This window comes from Carassius auratus, chromosome 6, assembly GCF_003368295.1.
Source record: "Carassius auratus strain Wakin chromosome 6, ASM336829v1, whole genome shotgun sequence".
NCBI classification, from domain to species: domain Eukaryota; kingdom Metazoa; phylum Chordata; class Actinopteri; order Cypriniformes; family Cyprinidae; genus Carassius; species Carassius auratus.
This window is the reverse complement of record NC_039248.1, coordinates 12,931,533-12,954,140: the sequence shown is the minus strand read 5'-3', so window position 1 is coordinate 12,954,140 and position 22,608 is coordinate 12,931,533. Positions and strand designations below refer to the sequence as shown.

At 36.9% G+C, this 22,608-nt stretch overlaps 1 protein-coding gene across 2 annotated transcripts in view; it reads left to right on the top strand.

The window, feature by feature from the left end:
- Positions 1 to 404: 404 nt before the first annotated feature.
- grm4 (glutamate receptor, metabotropic 4) overlaps positions 405 to 22,608 on the top strand; it is a 144,213-nt gene continuing 122,009 nt past the window's right edge. Inside the window, exon 1 of one of the 2 annotated variants that reach the window (XM_026262405.1) lies at positions 405 to 834. The gene's annotated coding sequence lies outside the window, so the exon portion shown is untranslated. The remainder of the gene's footprint in view (positions 835 to 22,608) is intronic. The other variant, XM_026262400.1, reaches the window with a different exon arrangement.

Sequence of the window (22,608 nt, the reverse complement as noted above, 5' to 3'; positions counted from 1 at the left end):
TAAATTACAGTAATTTATTTTATTGACTTTTAAAATATAAACCTTTACCATATATTGTAATGTAATATTCATTCAACAATTAATAATTTATTCTGTTGCATTTTTCAATTTCATTTAATCAATCATTTAACATTTTTATCTCAGAATTTTTATCTCCAGCATTTTTGCACTAGTATCTCATTAATGTTGCTTAATTATAAATGTAATTCTATAAGAATTCCTGCATAATTTTTCTTGAAGGAATTTCCTGTAGCCTTTATTAAAACATCCTTATGTGCTTTTAACTCCGTACATATGCAGATATACTGTAATAGAGAGATCAATCATTTATTGGTAGCTGCACAAAAGCTCTTTCATCAGTCAGTGTGTTTTCTGCGTTGTGTGAGTGTGTATGTGTGTGTGATCAAATAGAGTGGGCTATGTGGGCGTTGAACTCACTGCTTCGACTGAAGAGCACTGCCTACATCTCAGCACGGCTCTGCTCTCCAGTTAGGCTCAGTGCAGTACCATCTCTTCAGGTGTGAGCTCCTCACACAAAACGAACAGTATTTGTCAATATTGAATTAATGGACACGGAGACTTGGAGAAATGGAAAGTACTTCGGCTCCGAGAGCGTTTCAGCACCACTTTCACTGGACAGCGCAACAGCTTTTCCCACTTGGTATCGCGCTTGGGGAGATTTGCGTGTGATTTCCGTACGTGGGGAATTGAGTTTGTCGTATTGGGGGCCATCGTACCTCAAGTGATTAACGAGATACCCAAAAATCTGCAGTCGACTGTGTTAAGGTGATCGTACTGGAGGTGTTTGACTACAGCGGCGGCAGACAGAAGAAGGTAAGTGCATGGAAATGGGTCAACTTTGAACATCTCTCACGGATTCCTCACGGTAAAGCGTCGCTCGATTCATTTCGTCGATGTTGATTCGTTGATATCGTAGAGATTTTTCTTGGTTTTCTCGAAATAATAGTAGTAGGCACGATGTTTGTGAGACATTTAGAAGAGAATGGCTTCAAGATATATAATGATCAGTGGTGCAGCACTTTGGCGAAATAGACTTTTCTTTGATCGTATTGCGCTTTTCTGCATTGCTCTGTGAATACAGCAGACGGAAGTTCTGCCCATCACTTTGTTCTAAACAACAGGTTTTATGGTTGTGCATCAACGCCTCTTAGATTGAATTAATATCACTGATTCAGGATTGAATGTTTTTATTAAGGTTTACTAGAGAAAAATTGTTTACAAGTTGGATAGGTGAGCTGCCTCGCAATGAGAATATTTTAATGGGGAGTAATATTTCAGTCTGTCTGACATATTGAATCTCTTGGTCACTTGCCGCTACAAAAGTAAGATATTAAAAGATCGGTCAATGACATAAACATGTACGAGATAATGAGGAGATATTTTTAAAAATGTCATTTAAATGCATGTGACAAGTCCATCAAATTAAATAAAAAATGCTGTTAAACCCTAAAAACACGCGCGCACACACACACACACACACACATTATTTAAATACGTTTTTTAAAACATATGCATGTTTGTTTTTAACATTAATTGAGCTAAACATATGATTTCTTTTATATTAACCTAATGTTTTTTGGTAGTTTTCTTGTCACATGACAACAAAATGGCTGCATGTTGGCTATGATGACTTTAATTTGGGATTTGAGGGATACACACACACACATTTGTATATAGAAACATTTTTTTTGTTTTTTTTTTCATATATATTAAAAATCGCCATGTCCAACACCTTAGCATTTTTACTTTAAGCATCACAGATTATCATGAATTGAGGATTTGAAGCCATATCTGTTTTAGAAAATATTTTTGTGTGTTTTGCATTTAAATGTATCATTTAATAGATGCATTATGTCATTGACCCAGATATTGCCTGTGGAGGTCTGGAGGAAGCGCAGAGTTTTATCAGCCTTGCAGATGTCAAACCTTAAGGCCATCTGGACCAGATGGGCTAGTTTAGAAAGCATGTTAGATGGGTTGGTATAAACTTCTTCACATTCGTTAATACCATTAATGGATGTTTTGGCGTTAGCTTTAGTCTTTGCTATCTAAAAGTGTCTGTAATTGGCACTGGAAATTGCCAGAGACAAGTTAGATAAAACACCTGTAAGAAATAATGAGTTGGGAAGTGTCAGTCAGAAGGCTGCACGGATGTCTCGATGCCTTGACTTGTAACTTTGTACCACAATACTGCATGGCATTGTCAGATCTAATGAGTCAACTATGTAATACAAAAGCATACACCTACATGATGTGCTATAACAATGTGTGATGGAGTGCAGTGACTTTTGTAGTATGGAGAGGCTGTCGCAGCAATGACTCACTCCCAGGGTCTTTGTGAGAGCGCTACAAACCCATTGATCTTAAAGCAGAGAGTACTGCATTTTCTTGTTTTGCCACTGCTAAAAGAGTTTTCTGTGGCCGCTGGTTGGGCAACATGAGCTGCCGTGGAGACCGGGCGTATGATAGAGAAGCATGGCTCTCGGCGTATGCATAGCCAAGTGCGGTTTGAAGTCACTTCTCCAGACTTCATTAATCTAGAGAAGCTTTTAAAGCAATGGAAAGAGCTTTTGCTTGGAACGCTAAGGTCTGGCGATTTCAGGCTCCGCCAAGATGGCTCTATTACATAATTGAATGAGCTAATGAACTTTTCCATCACAGCGATAGGGAAGTCAGGAAAACTGGCGTGGTGCCAACTTGTAAACTTTTGGCCTGTGACAAATTTTGTACTTCTTTCTGGTCACTCGATGACATCAATTGATGAAGTGTGCATTTGCGCTCCTTATGAGTCTGATCACGCACCATGTAAGTTCTGCACAGTAGAAACAACAGTAGGATTTATACATTATTTATAGGTTTTCTTAGGACTCTTGCTCTGTAAATGCCATTTGACCCTGAGTTTCCTCTGGGTTGAGAGTCTGTATCGGTTAATGTTGTTTACCTCTCGAGAGAGCGGCGGACAACTCAAGCAGTCTGAATTAACTAAATAAGTCATAATGCTCGTGCTTCACCTGTTGTCACCTCTCTGGTGTATAGGCAAGGGATTTCTATTAGGGAAATGTATTTTGAATATCTGTTTATGTCAATGTTTGTCATTATTTGCAAATGAATATAGTAACCAACTGCTGACAGATGGCCGAAAGCTGCTTGTTAGCACCTAAATAACTCTATTAACAGTTTTTGTTTTCTAAAGTCCTTGTATTGGGAACAATTCGTGACATTTTGGTGGTGTGAAATAGACTGGCAGACACCCATAAAGCTCTGCTCTTATTTGAGTTTACTTTTGAGTAATGGTGATGAGCTATAACCGATAATGACACTGCAATTAGATTCCGATTAAATGTCATTCAGATTGACCACTGATGTTAGAGGTTTGGCACAACACAACCTGAAATGATTATAATGATGCTTCTTTTTGGACTGGAACTCTTACTTGATAAAGAAATAGAGGATACTGCATTTGATGTGAAATGATAATGAGTATATTTTTTAACATTGCTGAGGGTGGTTAATGGAAGGCCTACTTTATACCAATGCACCAGTCAGGGGATCATGCTGTGATGTTATATGATGTGGGAATTCTGTCTTTGCGTTATCATTGGTGCTAGGAATGTTGTATTTTTAAAATCGGTTTCCTGCTGTTCAGGGCCAGAGCGTTCAATATCACAGTTTGGTAAGGGGTAAATGTGACATGCATGTGGATAAGATTATTGTAATGTCTGGTTTCAGCTTATGTGCGTGTGTTAAAGTCGCCATCGCCGGCTGGCAAATAAATGGTCCTTTTTAAGATCAAAAACCATTGCTTGAGGAAGTTCGACTGATATCACAACTTAATTACTTAAACCAACTGACTAAGCATAAAACCACATTCTGACTCAATTTAGTCCGTTGTCAAAGGCTCTTGCTTATAGATTTTCTGTGCACATTATCTGATGACACCCTCTGGCACAGAGGGCTAGAAGAGGAGACAGTGTATTGAGTGTAGTGTGATAGCCTATACCAGGTCATCGCCTACATCTGTTTTTCACATCAGTACAGTTCAGAGTGGCATGACTTTATCAGATACAGACTCTCCCTCTCCTTTTCTTGCTCTATCTCTCACCTCTATTTCCTGCCTTCACCTTCACAGGCCAGGTAAATAAAAAACATGTGTGTGATGCAGATTTGCGACATGGAATTATTTAAATGAAGATCATTACCCAAATATTAACAAGCCTTGCATATTTAAAGCGATGTAAGCTGTGGCATGACAGCTCAAGTCAGAAGTGTGTTAGCGGTGAAGATTCACAGCAAAAATTGCTGTCAGAAAATAGTGAGATTATTAAAATCTAAATGTACCCTCTTGACACGTTTCTGGTCTTATTAGGCACGATTTGCCAGCGCACATTTTCCCAAAGAAATTAATGTGTTTTTCGTAATCTTTAATTTACATGAATTTAATCAGCAGATGTTTTTATCTAATATGAATTACAAATACGGAAAACAACGATTTGGCTTAAGGAGGAGATCCCACAAGAAGTGTTAGCAGTAACATTTTCAAACATTGTTCAGAATAGTACAAGCTAGAAAAAGTGAAAAGTGTTTTTTTGCTCTTTTTTTTTTTAAGTCAGCAGGATGCAGTTAAGCATGGAAACCCATTTCTACCACAGAATATAAAAATTAAGAGGCTATTTGTGACTTCCACATATTGGACTTTTTTTTCTTAAAATTCTTACTCTATATCTCACAGTTCTGACCTTTGTTCTCAGAACTGTGATTGCCATTTAACATCCCAGTTTATATCTCGCAATTCTGTGTTTATATCGCATAATTCTAAGTGGATATCTTGCCATTCTGAAATTTTCTCTCAAGTTTCAGTTGTTGCTTGAAAATTGTCAGCACTCGGCTCTCTGTATGGGGTTAGTAAAATCATTCCGCCAGGAACAGTGAAAGGAAATGTTCTTGAAATTGAATGAGCTGATTAAAATAAATATTTTCAGTTTCTGAAACTACTCATATAGGCTTTTGGTTAATGTTAACTGATAGCCAAATTTATTATTTCTCCATCCTGGAATGAATTGTTCTCAACAGTCTAGTAATTTCCCAGAAGATAACATCAAGTTTCAATCATAAATATGTGACATTATGGACACAAAATAGGTTTGCGATTGAATGCCTTTTCATATTGAGTTTAAGAATAGCAATTTTCTTCTCAGTTAGATTCATCTTGGCTTAATGATGTTTAGGTACTTTTACTCAACAGCAAGGCCTACTGTAGATATTCATTAAGAAAGAGACCTTGCAGCCTATTTAAATAGAAAATAGTTCACTGCTTCGGTATATGATTGTGTAAATGTGTAATGAGACATATTAGGTCATATTGAGTGTCTTCATTCCAGACCATCTGCTTTAGGAGACCCTGGCCAACTGCTTGAAGACTGGGGGGAGCACAGCACTAGTTGTCGCTGTCACCGACAGTGTTTCTCAATCCACAGCATACACCGCAAAAACATTCCTGTGTGCTCTATTACCGCAAATGGGCCGTGTAGTGTTTTGGGTAAGAGGATCTGTGGCACAAGATCGTACCCCCCCAGAGGAACTCAATGGACTGTATGAAACAGAGAAGTCAGTAGTCTGGCTCGCGCTCTGCATCGGTTCATTTCAGAGCGATGGTTGCAGGGTATTGTCCACCTCTCTGGTGAGAGCCAACTCATTAGGCCGATTCTGCATGGGTGTCTGGATGCAAGGCACGTGCGTTGCTTCAGAACGCTCCTCTTTTTTTCCAAAATTTTCTTTTAAATCGTCTTTGTTTGCTTGACTGCACTCAGAGCTTGATTTAGGACTTGCTTGAAAAGCAAAAAAAAAAAAAGATATTTTTGGTACCCACAGTGATAAATGATGTGTAAATGGTCATTAGTCATTTGGCAGAACAGTGAGTTATGAAAAAAATTATGACGGGCAAATTAAGAAGAGGCAATAAATCATATGCTACACTTTAAATATTTGAAATTGTCTGCATATAAATAGTGTATAATGTATAATCTGTATAATCAAAATGTTTTATAGATGTCAAATGTGTATTGAAGCAAATGAATGTGTGTGTGTGTGTATATATATATATATATATATATATATATAGAGAGAGAGAGAGAGAGAGAGAGAGAGAGAGAGAGAGAGATAGAGAGAGATAGAGAGAGAGAGGCTCCAAGTCTAATCAGAAAACATATAAAAATCTTAACCATATATTACTTAACCATATATTAGTTTTATTACTTAAGCCTGAAAATTTTTAGGGTTTAATAAAATTAAAGCAAATAAAATTAAAAAGAGGAACATTTTGCTTAGATACTGTACTGTTTCTGGATCAATAATCAAATCATGTAATAAATGAGTTTTTAACTTTGATCATGTGACCTTTTCTACCTTTTTCTTCCTTTCGCGTTCCAGAACATTTTTAGATCATGCTAGACAACATGGATCATTTGCACAAACCTGTAAATTGCATGTCAGCTTGAGTTCTGCTGTTGTTAAAGGAATATTTCACCCCCCAAAAAGAACATTTGCTGAAAGTGTAATTTTAGCATTACATATCTTCTTCAACAATGGATCCTCCGCAATGAATGGGTGCCTTTAGAATAACAGTCAAAACAGCTGATAAAAGAACAAACAAACAAACAAAAAACATCATAGTGTCTCTCACTTCAAAGTCCACCAATATGATTGTTTGTACTTGTTAATGGTGCTTGGTCTGTGCACATTTGTCTCCCGATTCAGACAAGACAGTTTTTTTTTTTCCACTGGAAAAAGTAATATTATGACTAGAAGGCTCGTATTTTAGCTGGAAGCAACGGTTTTATAAAACACGCAGCTTCCCACTTTACAAGATGTTGACTGATGGACTGGAGTGGTGTGGATTACTTGTGGCTGTTTAAAATCTCGTTCTGACAGCACCCATTCACTGCAGAGGATTCACTGGTGCGCAAGTGATGTAATGCTAAATTTCTCAATTTTTTTTTCTGACTCATCTACATCTTGGATGTCTTTTTAAATTTTCAGCAAATATTCATTTTTGGGTGAGCTGTTCCTTTAACGTTAAAGGTGGGCATACTAAACATTAAGATATTCATAAAGATATTCAGAAAATCAAGTTAAATGCTCCTTTTTACCTTTAATTTGTAATGCAAAAATTGGATTTCATCATAAAAGACTGCAAAATATAAGAATTACTCAGTCAATAAGAGTTTTTTTTAACAACAATTTATCATCATCTGATTGACTGTAATTTTGCCTCTGGAGTGAAACTCACCATTAATCCACCTGAGGAGATTCTGTGCTGTTGTATTGATCTTAGCCCTTGCTACCCACATAGCACGAATTACCCTGAGCAAAGATCTCTGTTAGCCCAGCCCACAAGAATCCAGCGGCAAGATTTCAATTTTCCATATCCCTTCAAGATATTCAACAAAGCAATGCAACAGTGCAAAGTCATGCTGAGACTTTGTGTCCCCTATGTCACGTTAACGGCGGACCCCCGTATGAGCACCTCATGTGAAATGGTGTGTGAAATTAGCACATTTAACTAGCCCACCAGCATCATACTCTGTCCTGGTCCGGGGCAGACTTACAGCCAAAGACTCGGTGTTCTGACACTGCCAATTGGATCATATTCTCCCTCCTATCTCACACCGCCAGATTATGTGTTTCCTTTTAGTCTCTGACTCCAGGGGCGAGGGGCCGCATGTAGAGGTTAAATGAAAACGATCAGCTCCTTGCCCACCATTTGAAGTGAATCTACGGTGACCGGGAACACGGACATCACTGGACGCTTTTATAGAGCAAGCAAGCTCCATTCACATTTGTGCTTTGAAAGCTGTAACTGAACTGTTGTGATAAGTGATTTTTTCCACATAACTTTTTTGATGCATCCTCCCTTAAATTTGACCACAAAGTGTGACCGTTATGAAATCACTGACCTACCTAGCAGAACACGACTAGTTCTGGCATTTGTGCTTATAGCCTTGAATATTTTTTTATGTATATATACTGCAGCAATTTTAATAGCAAGTTGATTAAATATCCATTGGCTGTATTTTAATTCCCTGTTTACAGTGCAAGTGAGCGGCACGACTTGACAGCTTCTGAGTGTTCGCTAGAGGTGTGCGATACCGCTAGATTTGGTATCGATCCGATACCAAGTAAATACAGGGCCAGTATCGCCGATACCGATACCAATATCGATACTTTTTAATAATTAAGGTGGATGTGTCTTCAACCTAAATCTAAATTAATTTTCATGACTTTTAATTTGTTTTTGTGATTTGCATTTTGGGTTATTAATCAGTACTACAAAAGCTTTTGTTCAGAAACAACTTTTGGTTACTTCTGATTTATTTAAATAAACAAAGTTACAAAATGATTACTTCACAAATATAAAAAATGTAAAAACAAATTCTCTTTTCAAGTAGCATGTTAATAAAAAAAAATTTGCTCCTCTTTAGTGCACTTCTTTTCAGTATTTTTTTCTTAAAGTCACAAAGTTTTACTTCACAATATAAAACAAATTCTCCTTATACAAAATTCCTGAAGCCGACATCTTCCACTATGGAAAGAGGCTGCAGGTCCTTCACAATCATTTCTGATAGGCGCCTTGTAATATCCACTGCTCTTGGAGAATCAGCTATTGAAAAATAATAAAATAATTAAGTCTGGTACACATCTAGGTGAAGTTTAAATATAGAAACTAGTATCCCTTTCACAGCTAACACAAAAAGGGTAGATCGGCCTGAAAATACAGCCATACAACGCTCCTCTTTCTCTGCCTCTGACCGACTGCTGTTAGAAATGCGCGGCTGAGCGGTGCGCGCGCCTGACTGCTGGTGGTAGCGCTAGTGGTGAGTCACGTGACGGTACAACACAGGAGAGGGGGCGGAGAGCAGTGTCGAGCACGAGCAGCACTCTTGAAAGCTTGCTCTGTGACAGCAGCAGCATTTTGACAAACACGGCCAGGTCGCAAAACGAGAGAAACTGAAACTTAAGTATCGATATTTTCCCGTTGGTATCGATCAATACCGATACCAACGTTGGTATCGATATTATCGATATAAGTATCGATCTGCCCACCTCTAGTGTTCGCTAAAGTGAAGAATTCTGAGGGCAGGCAGTGAGTGTTTGTTCTTTCTCTTGCCAATGTTGTTTTTAATATCAACAAATTTCTCACTTTGTATATATCATGGTTCATGCAAAATCCATGATGATTTTTGGACGTATTTCATTTCATTAGTGTGAATCAGATTTTTTTGAAAAAAAGCTCCAAACCTTTTATTTTTCAAAGATTTAAACACTTAAATGTAGTCAAACTTTGCTCTTCTAGTTTAAAGTTTTAGTTATAAGAATTTCTATAAGAATTTTGGTTTGTTTTCATTTACTTCCCTACATTTAGATTTAATTGTACTTTGTTGCCTGATTTCAAATTAAGTTGCTGAAGCTGAACTGAAATGTAAAATTCATATAATTGTATAATGTTATATTATATATAAACCAGCCAAATTTAATACTGAACTAAAAACACACCTAGGACGTGATTTAACGATACTTAAAAAAATAAACAAATAAAAAATATTGGGTTAAATACAACCCAGTGCTGGGTAAAATATGGACAAACCCAGCAATTGGGTTGTTTTTTGACCCAGCGGTTGGGTTACTATCGAGAAGTTTGGGTTAAACATTTAACAACAACACAAACAACAAAACAAATCAACACAACCCAATTCCTAGGTTTATCCATGTTTCACCCAGCACTGGGTTGTATGTAACCCAGCATTTTTTAGAGTATAGGGTAGTCAAGTCATGTTATATCTCTGATGTCTAAAATGGAGTATGTGCTCAGCCCCTATTGTTCAGGCTTGTCATGCCACTGACCTACAGCTAATTTCTTTGCATTCCCTCAATCTTCTTGAAATGAGCAACAGAGGCTGAGTCAATCTCTTAAATTTGCCAGATGTAACAGAATGGCAGAAGCTGGGACAAAAATAATGAATGCAGCCCTTGAATGCGAGCCCAGCCCTGATGGTGTACAGTTTGTTCCCTTTCGCCCTCTGATTTTGCAGTACAGAACCTCAGTTGGGAAGGAGTTGACTCTTTCAAACCTAACATCTCTAACAATGCGAAACGGGCCAGCTTAGAGGCTCATTAAGGAAATAGAGAGGACATGCCTCCATACTAGAGACCCAAGCTTTGATAATGAGATGTAATTATTTACTTTGAGCTGCCCCAATTAATAATGCATGGTCTGCAACTTAGAGAGAAGGGCTGTGCTATAATTCTCCACCAGAGCTGTGTTATGAAGCCTGTTAATTGTCATGAGTGTATTAGATGAAAAAGGCTTCTCTGTTAATGAATCCCTGAGTTTTTATCTAGGCCTCCCCCCTCTGCATGTGTGTGCACATCTGTAGACCTTAGTCAGGGTAGATGCCATTTTTAATTTCACGCAATAGAAAACAAAATTGTGAGGGATAGATGCAGAGTCTCTTAAACAGGTTCTGCTGTATTAAGATTCTAAGGTTCTAAAGTAAATTCTTTGGAAAGATTTATTTTGCATGTAGTGCCAGTTGAATGTCAGCACTTGGATATGCAAGAGTACAAGCCGCTGAACACGCTGTACATCAGTGTTCCCTCTAAGCTGCGTGCATGTTTCTCCCATGCAAATCCACAGAAGGCAGGCTTAAAAATATGTGGGAAAAAGCAAGAGATTTCTTGAATCAGAGCTAAATGAATGGGCAGCATTTCAATTGGAGCACATCCGAATGTCCATTGATTTTTTTTCTCCAACTGAAACTGGAGCTGTGAAAAATTCTGTATCCACAAATAGTATGAGAAATTCGAAGTGGCACATACGGAAGCTTGAAAATGTTATGCATCATTTCCATCAATGAGTTATACTAATAATAAATTTTTTTATTATTAGAATTTTTAATACAGAATAATTACGAACAGAATAATTTTTATGTCAGGTAAGTTATTTTTTAATATTCAGTATCTATTCTATTTTAAAGGGGTCATATGATGAGATTTCAATTGTCCCTTTCTCTTGTGTTACAAGTGTTACAAGCTCTTGGTGCATGAAGAAGATCTGCAAAGTTGCAAAGACTAAAGTCTCAAATCCAAAGAAGTCTGCCATGCCCCCTAAAATGGCTCGTTCTAACACTCCCCTACATCTCTATGTCACTTTGCGTAAAGTATATAAAGTATATAAAAGTATATAAAAAATATTTGTGTAATGCTACCCAAATGTTCATGCAAAGAAGGTGTGGTTTCAGTAAACGCAGCTTTCAGTAAAAGCTCGCGATTATGGAAAGGGCTGTTATATTTTCGACGATTGTTGCGGTGATCGGCCAATCACAATGCACTGGGTCAGGTAGCCAATCAGAGCAGACTGCTCTTGTCGGAAGGAGGGACTTTGTAGAAAACTATGTGTTTGAGAGAGATGGGGCATGGAGGACCTACAATATTGTACAGTATTTGAAAAATAATATGATTTTTTAACATTAAAGCATGTAAAATATTCTGTTACAGCAAATACAATGATCTTTAAAAAAGCATCATATGAACCCTTTAAATAGCTTCCACAATAGTATGTGATGTACAGTATATCAATTTGATTGGTTTGAATTTGGACAGGTGCACTGACATGCTAATAGCAGCTTTTCATGTAAGTTTTATTTATAATATTATCTTTATTCAGAAGAAACTAAAAGTAACATATGGTATCATAGATGATAGTCTCTATAAGAAGCGGCAAAATAACCTCATTATTTTATGAAAAAGACTGTTTAGTTGCTGGCCCATTTCATCTACCCCAGGCATGAAGTTCAGTATCTCATATTTATATTTTATGAATGCAGTACCCATAGATTTGCGCATACCCACATAACCAGCACACAGCATATTCAAACACAAGAATCACTATTTTTATTACAGCAGTTACTAGTTAAAAATAACAGTGGCACATAAAAACAATGGTGAAGACTGGATATCAGGAATGTTACATTAAAATGTTCTCTCTCTCTATCTCCCTCACACACACACACACACACACACACACACACACACACACACACACTCTCTATCTCCAGGTCTCTTTCAAATCAATCTCCTCCAACACATTACACATTTATGTAGATGTATTTTTTTTTTGTGTGTGTGTAATGGATGCTATACAGTACAATAAATTAGACATAATTAGACATAATACATTTTTAAAAAGGGTGGTTCTTTTTCCATGATACTATACTATACTATAATACATACTGTAATTAATTTTCCTATTTCAGAGTGAACACAATTGTTTGTATTGTATAAATATATAATACATACTAGATAGATAAAGAGATATCATAAATAGCATAGTGTATATATAAATTAATTTAGATTAATATTATTAATTAATATTAGGTTGTGCGGAGCAAAAACAAAAATTAGACGAATGTTGTTGCTGTACAGTCCATCATTCAGAGACACGTTTTAATTTGTGTCAAATTAAAGTTCATGTCTAACCAAGATCTATTGGGTCCCTTCCAAGGAAACTGAAGGAAGATATATTTCATCATTATTAATATATTTAATTAATTTCATTATATTTCAAGATATATGGCTGTTGCATCCATGGGGCGTCATCCCATCACTGCATATATTACTCAACTCTTGCTTTGTTTATCAGTGTTTCTGCAGAAGCACAGCTTCAGGGGCTGTTCTCTGATCTTTTCCTGGCCCAAGAAGTACGTCAGACGTGTGTTGAGGGAGTCGTGGCGCTGTAGGTGAGGCCAGGTTGAGCGTAATACTCTCACCTCCAGTGCATTCTGCTGGCGTCCAGCTAGAGCTTGTTATAGTGTTTCCATTGGATTTACAGAATGTGTCATCACACCTTCCTTACAAAAGCAAGCAATATATGACTATTCCATTCTTGCAGCCAGGCCTTGGTCCACACGGTATGAGAATCTAATGAAACAGAAGGAGACATAAGAATGGAAAAACTCTTTTCGTTACTTCAAATATATTTACACTCTTTGAGTCCCAAATAGATAGAACCAGAAGAATACAAATTACCTGAGGAGCCGCACAACCAAAAGCAATAAAACAGAAAGAGATAAATCTGAGAGAATTTCAAAATCCTTATAAACCAAAAAAATACACCACTGTTCCCGCTCTACATATCTAACAAAAACCAGGAGGAAATACCCCGAAATAAAAGGAAAATAAATGCTATCAGACTTCTTACCGGAGTCATTTTGTGTGGATTATTATATACTGGATATAATTAAGCATTAGAAGTAATACTGTTAAAAAGGGCATTAATACAGCTAAATGCTGCTGTTCATCATCACGATATTTTAAGTTAATAAATGATGGTATTTTCTAGTTTCATTGGCATTGGTTTTCAAATTTAATAAAATATAATGCTGTCATTCTAATTGACATCCTTCTTGTTTTTATGCCAGAAAAAATACTCTGATTCCATGTGTGGTGTTATGACCCTGTCTGTATATTTTTATACATGAGGAAAAAAAAATCACAGCCAGCCAGTAAAGCACATGTTGACTACAGAATGTATTTTCCAAGAGATCCTGGTTGTTATTCACTGATCCTCATCTACTGTATATATTAATAAAATCAGGGTCGTAACACTACCCACATCCATTGCAGTTAAACAGTAAACAAGTGCTTTACTCCCAGTCATTTTAAAAGCATGCATGCATTTCTGTCGAAGACAATGCACTCTGAATTAAAGAAACGCACATGATGGAATGTAAATCAGAGCTAACAAATAGGAAAATCCAAAAGTCATTTACCATGTTAATGCATTTTTGTCGTATTTCAGAACATGGCTTACTCATTTGGTATTCAGATTCCCCAGCTGCATGCTATCTAACAGTGATAATGGTAAAATGGCAAATTCCCCAAGGATATTAGATAGACATGCACACACGTTACACACACACACACACACACACACACACACACATGCTGGAGGAGAGGCAGTAAAATGAGTGATGTTTGAAAGCGTATGGCTTCACAACGTGGGTGTTTTCTCTTTGTCTTTCCCACGGGGGATGCTCTTGTTGTGTTGCGGGGGTAGCTTCAGCTCTTAGATGATTGAAAAGCACCATCTTAATCCATAAAAAACCTTCTCTTTCACTTTCCCTCCCGTCAGGATATGCATACCAGTGGTTTGCCAGTGTCTTTGGCTTCTGAGCCGTCGTGTGCACAGAGTCACAACTTAAAATGGCTGCAGGCACTTTGCTTCCTCCTGCTCCGAGGAATCCTTTCACATTTGTCACTGACAAACGGATTTGGCGGCACTTGTTGCGCAATGGGAAAAAAAACACAATATAATGGATAGCGTGCCAGAGATATCCAGGCATAAACACTCAGTGGGATTCCAAACAAGGTTGACCACTGGCTGAGTTAACTATGTGCTGTGAAACATCGGCAAGGCGGCAGTCTGTCGCCTCTTGAATATGCAATTTATAACTATTACTTGGGCAAATGTCAGGGAAATGCTCGAGCTCATTGTGGTAGATAAGGATGAGAATGAAATCATTGTGCCATGGCTCCAGTGCAAAGTGAGACAGTCTATGTACATTTATTCTTATATTTGAAGCAATATACTCTGAAGCTGTTTAAAAGTAAATTATGTAATTTCTCTACCACAAAACTTTTTGCTCAAATTGCGTTATGTGAGCAAGTTGGATGCCTGTAAGGTGCTGCGCTTTTGTGCTTATCAGCCTGGAATGGGTGCTCAAAGTGAGGGGTCAGGTTTTGGCTTGTTTACATGACCTCATTAGCCCCTGGTGGTAGATGCTGTAACTACACCATCTGCTTCCTAAAGGCTTTTTCCTTTATTCTGACTGAATACATTTATTTGTCCAGCTATATAGGGTAATCTGTCTCAATAGAACCATGATATAGTTTTACAGCTATATTTATAGAGTAAAATGAATTCACATAACTGACATTTTTTTAAAGGCAACATAAATGTAATAAACTATTGTTTTGTCCAAAAATATTATTATAAATAAATTGTATAAATTGACTTTGCCACCTTTGAACTATAAGGTTCTGTCTACATTCTGAGTGGTTTTGAGAGTTTGAACTTCAAAGTTGTTGCACTCATTTTTCAACACATTTTTCAAATGAATTTCAAATTAAGTTTGTAAAATGTCTGACAAATTTCCTTGTCTGACATCTACTGAGAACAATTCATTAGCTGACTTGAAAAAAAAAATCACTGTTAAAGAACTATTGTGTACTATTGTAGTACTTCTTGCTATTTTGAATTTATTTTTATCATTTAAATTTTCATATAATTTTTAGTTTGCCAATAAGAATAATTTTATTAATTAGACTTTTTTTTCTATATAGCTTAAATAATAATGATAATAATAATAATAATCATTAATATTTTTTTAATTGTAATTTTAAAACTTTAACTCAAAGATGATTTTAGCTACTTTCCAAGGCAGTATTTTTTTTAAATAAAATACTAAACATAAATATTATATGAAAAACTTAATTCAAAATTTTCATGTAGTATTTATATTTATTATTTTAATTACGGAAAACAATTACCACTAATTGTTATTATTTTAATAATTTTTTTATTATTTTGTAACTTTTAGTTTATAATACATATATACACAATAATAACACTCTTATAAATGTGATTGTGTTTATCCAACATATAGATACATGCCGGTTCCGAAATATTAGTTTGAAGGACCAAATTTATGATAATTGTCCTAATTAGACAAAAATATCTTTTGATCACAGATCCTCAGATATAGCCGTGACAACAGCCCTCATATATTGTGTTGTAGTAGATGTTTCATCAGTGCCTGATCGTTTTTGGAGAGCTCTTAAAAGCATAAAATCGAGTTACATTTTTCCTGTCACAGCTGAGGATGGCTGCTAATGAAGGGCTTGGAACTGCATGTGTTCGTTTTTGTTGTGCCATCAGACAATCATGATGTCAGCTTCATATCAGATTTCATACTTTCATAACTGTTGTTGAAATCAAAGGAAATGGTAACGGATAGCTTTTCTCCAGGTATTATAGATGTCATGAGCTTAAACAAACTGATTGCAATGCCATGTGGTTCTACTAGTAGCATGCCACACTTAAACTTTAAATAATACAGTACTAAATGAGAGTAAATTTTATGGAGGGTACGAGATCTTTTCTGAGGGCTTAGCAACACTTACGTGGTCACATGCTGTTATCAGAAAATGTATTCAGTCAAACAATATTTTTCAGTTTGAGTTTATTTGCATCTTGTAGCTGATTATCTTAGTACCTGGGAGAAACAAGATAGATATTCTGCTCTAACCAAGTTGCATCACGCTTGTGGATTTCATTGTGCATATACTGCACAAAAACAAAGAGGCTGTCAGTGGAAGTTCTGCATCAGCTTTCTGAAAGTACAGTGAAACTGGGAAAAATAAAGCATGGAAAGAAAATTCATCTTTCTGTTCAGGTCAGTGGGAAATGTGTCATGGATGTCATTTAATAATAAAAAAGAGCCATATTTGCCTGCGTTCAGCATTCACAGGTTTCTGTTCTTCTTTTTCTTTTTTTTTCTGAGCATGTGCTTTTGTCCACTTTGGATATTTCTGGCTCTTGCAGAAGCTGAAATTAAGTGGACACCCAAAAGTTGCTGTGGGTGGCATTTTCTTTATCTCACTTTTCCAGATAATACGAGCTATAGTATACAGTTTACAGGTTTTAGGGTGGCGAACAGAACAGCAACATTAATGCTGCGTGAACTTACTTTTTCAATTTATCTGTGAGAGGTTTTTTAAGAGCCTCTTCTTTAGTTAGGTTGTCAAATATCTTCAAATTCAGGGGCTCCATGCACCCATTTTTTTTCTCAAGGCGGCACCAGTGGGAGTTTTGACTCACTTTGGTGCCCTAGGCGAGATAAGTCATCATTAAAAACACTTTTTAACACTTTAATATGTTTTTTTTTTTAAGATTAAGATTTCTTGGAATCTTTTTTTATTAGCTTGCAAGGGAGTTGTTGTGTATTGCAAGAGCAGGTTTGACCTAACTTGTTCACTAGGAAAAAAGTCTCATCTTCTTGAACTTGAATATGAATTCTGCTCGCATAAGAGTTGGTAGACGATGACTGAAAGAAATGCAAATGATAGCAATGCTGTGAAAGGTACTCAGTTGAAAACATTCAGAAAATGTATGCTTTCTGGATGTGAATTTTAGACAAAAATATAGAATAACCATTCAACTTCAAGATCATTAGCTAAAAATGTACTCATCTTTGGGCCATCCAAGATGTAGAGGAGTTTATTTCCACATCAAAGTGATGAGACATTCAGCCAGGTATGGTGACCCATACTCAGAATTTGTGCTCTGCATTTAACCCATCCAAAGTGCACACACACAGCACTGAACACACACACACACTGTGAACACACACCCGGAGCAGTGGGCAGCCATTTATGCCCAGCATCCGGGGAACAGTTGGGGGTTCAGTGCCTTGCTCAAGGGCACCTCAGTCATGGTATTGAGACTCGACCCCTTAAAGTTAGGAGTCAAACTCTCTAACCACTAGGCCACGACTTCCCCATTAGAACAGATTTGAAGAAATCCACTCATATCCAGTCCATCAGATAATGTTTTGTGAAGTGAAAAGTTGTGTCCACCATGAAGGCATTTTAACTTTAAACTTTCACGTCTGGCCAAAATACTGTAAAATTCAGTGAAAAAGTCCATCTCCTGTTTTCCTCTCACATCGATTTGACTGTTTTCATCTAAACATCGCTTAATCTGTGCATATTTCACTTCTTTGACAGCACACTAGATGTGGGAATGCTCAAAATAAAACGTGTGAATTTTGAGAGGACAGGAAATCGCTCTTTCCCATTTTTTTCAGTGACAAATAAGAATTGTTTCCAGATGTCAGACTTGCCTTGCTTTGCTTTTGTCCAGTAAACAGCAGCTTTAATTTTCTTCTCAACTTCTTGTGTTGACGCCATTTCTGCTACACACCACCGTTCCCTGGGGGTCTCCCGCGAAATTTTCTGACCGCCCACTCCCGCTCACAGCAAAGGTAAAACCACCCGCTCCCGCGAGATTTGTGGACCTCTGCAGCCCTCTAATCTGAGCCACAATAGACAATACAATAGCAGAGCAGCAACTATGAACGGTTGAGAGCCTGCAGGCAGGAAAGGCTGCAAGTAACCACAGTAAACAGTAGCACTAGGCCAGGAGATGTCAGCTTATCAGCACTGATCATGCACACTATCATGGTCCACTGACAGGAAAAGTTAGGTCAACAGTGAAAAACTGCAGTGTTGAACTAACCATTTAAACCTGCAGTGGCCTCCGAAAGTACACTTTTTGGACAACTAGGTTTTACTTAAAAATTACAACCAAATATCAACCAAAGCAGCATCTGCAAGCACATGCAGCTAGAACTATTTTCAGATAGTTTTGCTGTTATTTTTAACCAGCTGGTCTCAAGGTGATTTTTTTTTAGATATATGAAATCAGTTCCCCACAGATTCACACTGTTTAGATTACTTAGCACTTAGCAGTGTAATCACAGGTGCAGGTAATGACATTAACCATGAATATGACTCACATCTTTTTTTAAACAACGTTATTTTTTTTTCAAATACTATTTAATGTTGTTATTTATTTTGATAGCAGGCTTATATGAATCATATAGTGTGATAGGAGAATATGAACCTCATACTCAAGTAGGAAAGAGAAAAAAAATCCCATACATTTTATTCAGAGGCCCCCAAAAAGTGCAGTGTGATGCAGATATTATTTATATGTCCAAAAAGTAAAATGAAATTCTGCTAACTCTGATACATAATATTTTACATATCAAAATTTTTATATTTTAAATATTTTAAGTTTTCAATCTGGATCTCCCAATAATTATTAAAAGTATAATAAATAATTTGATTAAATCTAAGTACTTGTGTGTAATTGTTGGAAGCAACATATACTTGAAATGCAATACAATAATGAATAAAATTCCTTACATTTTTCTCAAAAGCCTGATGCATCATATTTTCTACATTTTTATATGATTATGATCAAACATTTTATAATCAGAAATTGCTCCAATTGAGTAAATGTTCATCTTGAAAGGTCGCTAACAATATAAAAAATATTCTTATGTTTACTTAATTGTAATCATTAAAGATTTTGCAGCAAAAAGACATGCACCACACATTCCAAAATTGTACTAAAAGGCCTTTTGCTTACTAAAATATATGATACAATGAATATGAAACAAAATGTTTTTATTATTTTATTTTAATATCTTCAAATGCTGTACTGTTAAATGCATACTGTACATTTTCAAGTGTAGCTAAAAGTTTCAGATGGAGGCCACTGTACTTTCTAAGATTTTTTTTTTTTCTGGAATATTTAATAATTAAAGCTGCGGTCATGCTAGGCTTAGAGCATGCAAAATGACTTGAACCCTGCAATGCTGTAAATCATGCAGCTTGCAAGTGTCTTCATTAAATTGAGACCACAGATTAATCTGTCATGTTTTGTTTTAGTTTTCTTTGCAAAAAATTACTGTCTAAATAGTCTGTGCTATGTTGGGCTGGTCAGCACTTTCAGATAAATAACACAATGTTTACACACTGCCACAAAGATGGTGTTTACTCTTGCTTTCATATTAATGTGCAATATTTTAACATTGCAAGATGTGCACACTCAGCTTTAAAAACCGAAGGTTATGCTAGACCTCCAGCTGCAGAGAATACTAAACAGACCAGCATAATCATGATTAAAGATGATTAAATATCTATTGATTCCTGCTGTATTTAACGCGGATGACAGCGACTGCTTAAAGCGATAGGAGCTCATGAGTCACCAGGTGTAACTGCAGAAGCCGTCGCGTATCAAGAATCCGGCCAAGCTTCCATTGTTCCAGCCCTGCCGTGTCAGCACTTTCGGCCATTTCTAAGGCTTGCATTCATCACCAAACATTTCTCCAGGCTTTTAAAAGGCTTGTAAAGGTCCCGACAAAGAGAGAGTACGCGCCCTCCTCCTTCTTCCCCGTATACTCCCAACAATCACATGCTTGTCAGAATGTCAGCTGGCATTATAGTAACCCCCTCATACAGGCCTGTAGGAGCAAGACAGCCAGGGAACTGGAGCGAAACGGAGGCAGTCACTGGCACAGCTAGAATGGGAGCAGTTGTCTTCAGAGGCCCGACCTTTGATGGCCTCTGAGGGCTCGAGGAACAGGCCCTGCGTGGGCGGCAACACCGTGGTACAGGAAAATCTCTGTCACTAACGATGTGTGCCACAAAGGCTGATGGGAGTTGAAGGTTTGGACTGCGCAACGAGCAAATTCTAAGTCACTTTGACTAGAAACAGAGCGGGACTTGATTTCAATCAAACCATCATTAAAATTTAATTAGATTTCGGATTTCTTAGCGAGGATGCATAATACTGCCGCTTCACCTTGGCAGTTGCTTTCATTTTTTGAGCATTTTTTTTGGCTTATGAAATATTAGCTCATGAAACATGCTTCGGAATGATGAAATCTTTCGACTTTTAATCTATGGTGATCATCGCCATTGACCTGTGAATTTAACAAAATAGTAGTGCAGAGAAGCCTTAGAGGTGTAGTTTACCTCAAAATGAATCATTGACTCTCCCTGATGTTGATTTAATTGCTTGTTTTTAACAGAAATACGATTAAGATTTTGAAGAAATCGTTCACGATAATGACAGCTGTTTGCATAGCTTCTCTGTTAACTACGGCTCTGTGTAGTACATGTGAAAACGTGAAAATACCTAATTTGATAATACGAACGTAGCCGAGTGTTTGAAATAAATCCTTCTGTGAGATAATATGGCGTCTTACTCAGAAAAAGCACACAACATTTTTCATAGTATTCTAAGTATTGATGAAGGCTATGTTGATTAGCATTGCATTATAGATATACTTTATTATAATTAACTCAGATAAACCATTTATTGCCATAGTCGTGTTTTTATTAGTCACGATGAATCAATGAAAGCATTTAAATCTGTTTATTCAGCAACCGCTATGGACCCTCTTCACAAGACTGTGATGACGTGTTTAACGGTCATCAGCATTGGAAATCCTCGAAAGTTTTTCATGTTTATATTTTTTTTAATGTACGTACATTTTTGACATTATTCTTTGTTTTACATTACCTTTGCACCATATCACAAAAAACTAGTTTACGCTTATGTGTGTTTTATTTTCTAATGCGGCGTCTATGGGTGGGATGATAAATTTGACATCGTTTTCTCTTCTGTCTGCCGTTATCAGTCTCTTTCAGTTTTTCCCTTCGAATGGAGATTTACTACTGATCACAGAACCGTGTTTCAATGAAAGATACACTTGACAATCTTAGCTTCTGCCTAATCGCGATTTCATTTGGATTGGATGCATTTTCATATTTTTCCCCATCACCTTCCTTCAATAAAACTTTGTTCTTTTACAAAAATATTGCGTTTTTTCTGCTAAATCTGAGGCATGCATTTCTTATGCAGGTGAACGCAAATGGTTTGTGTGAGAACACACTTCTTGAAGGAACTTGATGAAAAAGTATCGGCTAAGTAAGTAAGGCCACTTCTTTTTTTTTTCACTTCCAGCACCGGAGAAACGCATTCTTTGCCAAATTTTGTGAGTTTTGTGACCTAATGCAATGTTGTTTAGAGGAACGATCATTTTTTGAGAAAACGCAAATACAAACAAATTAAAATACAAGTTTTCCTCCCATCTAACCCCCCCCCCCCATCACCATGTTTCTTTAGTGGCTCCATATGAGGATGAGTAAATGACAGAATTTTATTTTTGAGAAAACTATCCCTTTTATTTGACTAGCTCAGTAAGAGGAGCATCGGTCAGCTCCAGTGTGCCCTGACCACCCACAAAAAAGCCTTTCCCATCTCAGTCACATTTCCCATGACAAGGTGATGATGTTCCGAGTTACACCTCTCACTGTTCATCTGGACTCATGGCTTCCTCAGGGGTGGTTCTCTGAATGAAGTGCTGGGGAGTCGGGAAGATTAAAAACAGCAACTGAAAAGCCTGGCAGAATTCTTTGACACACAGGCTCTTGCAGGGGAGAATTTTCCTTTGTCCTATTCCCTTATTTATATTGTGTAAGCCCTGTTCAATTCCTGGAACATGTTTCGAAAGGCCTGAGGTACGAATTTGTATGGAATAAACCCTTGGCAATGTGGCGCTGCCAAAGGCTTAGCTGTAGAAACTGTTGACTGGTTTCACCATTGCCAAAATTATTATTTTGATGAAAACAATCTCTTTGTGTGTGACATTTAAAGGATCAGCAGTTTCACTGTAGATGGCAACTTTGTAGTGAATCAGTGAAACATGGTGCTTGTTCATCATATTGTAGGTCCAGCTTAATCATAATCATTAATTCAGTTTCAACTTTCAGTTCCTCATATTATTATATATTACATATATACAATCGAAACTTTTAAATGGTAGTGTAATTCTGGTTTTAAAACCAGCTGAAATGTTAGATATCCATCCATCCATCGTCATTTTATCAGTGATA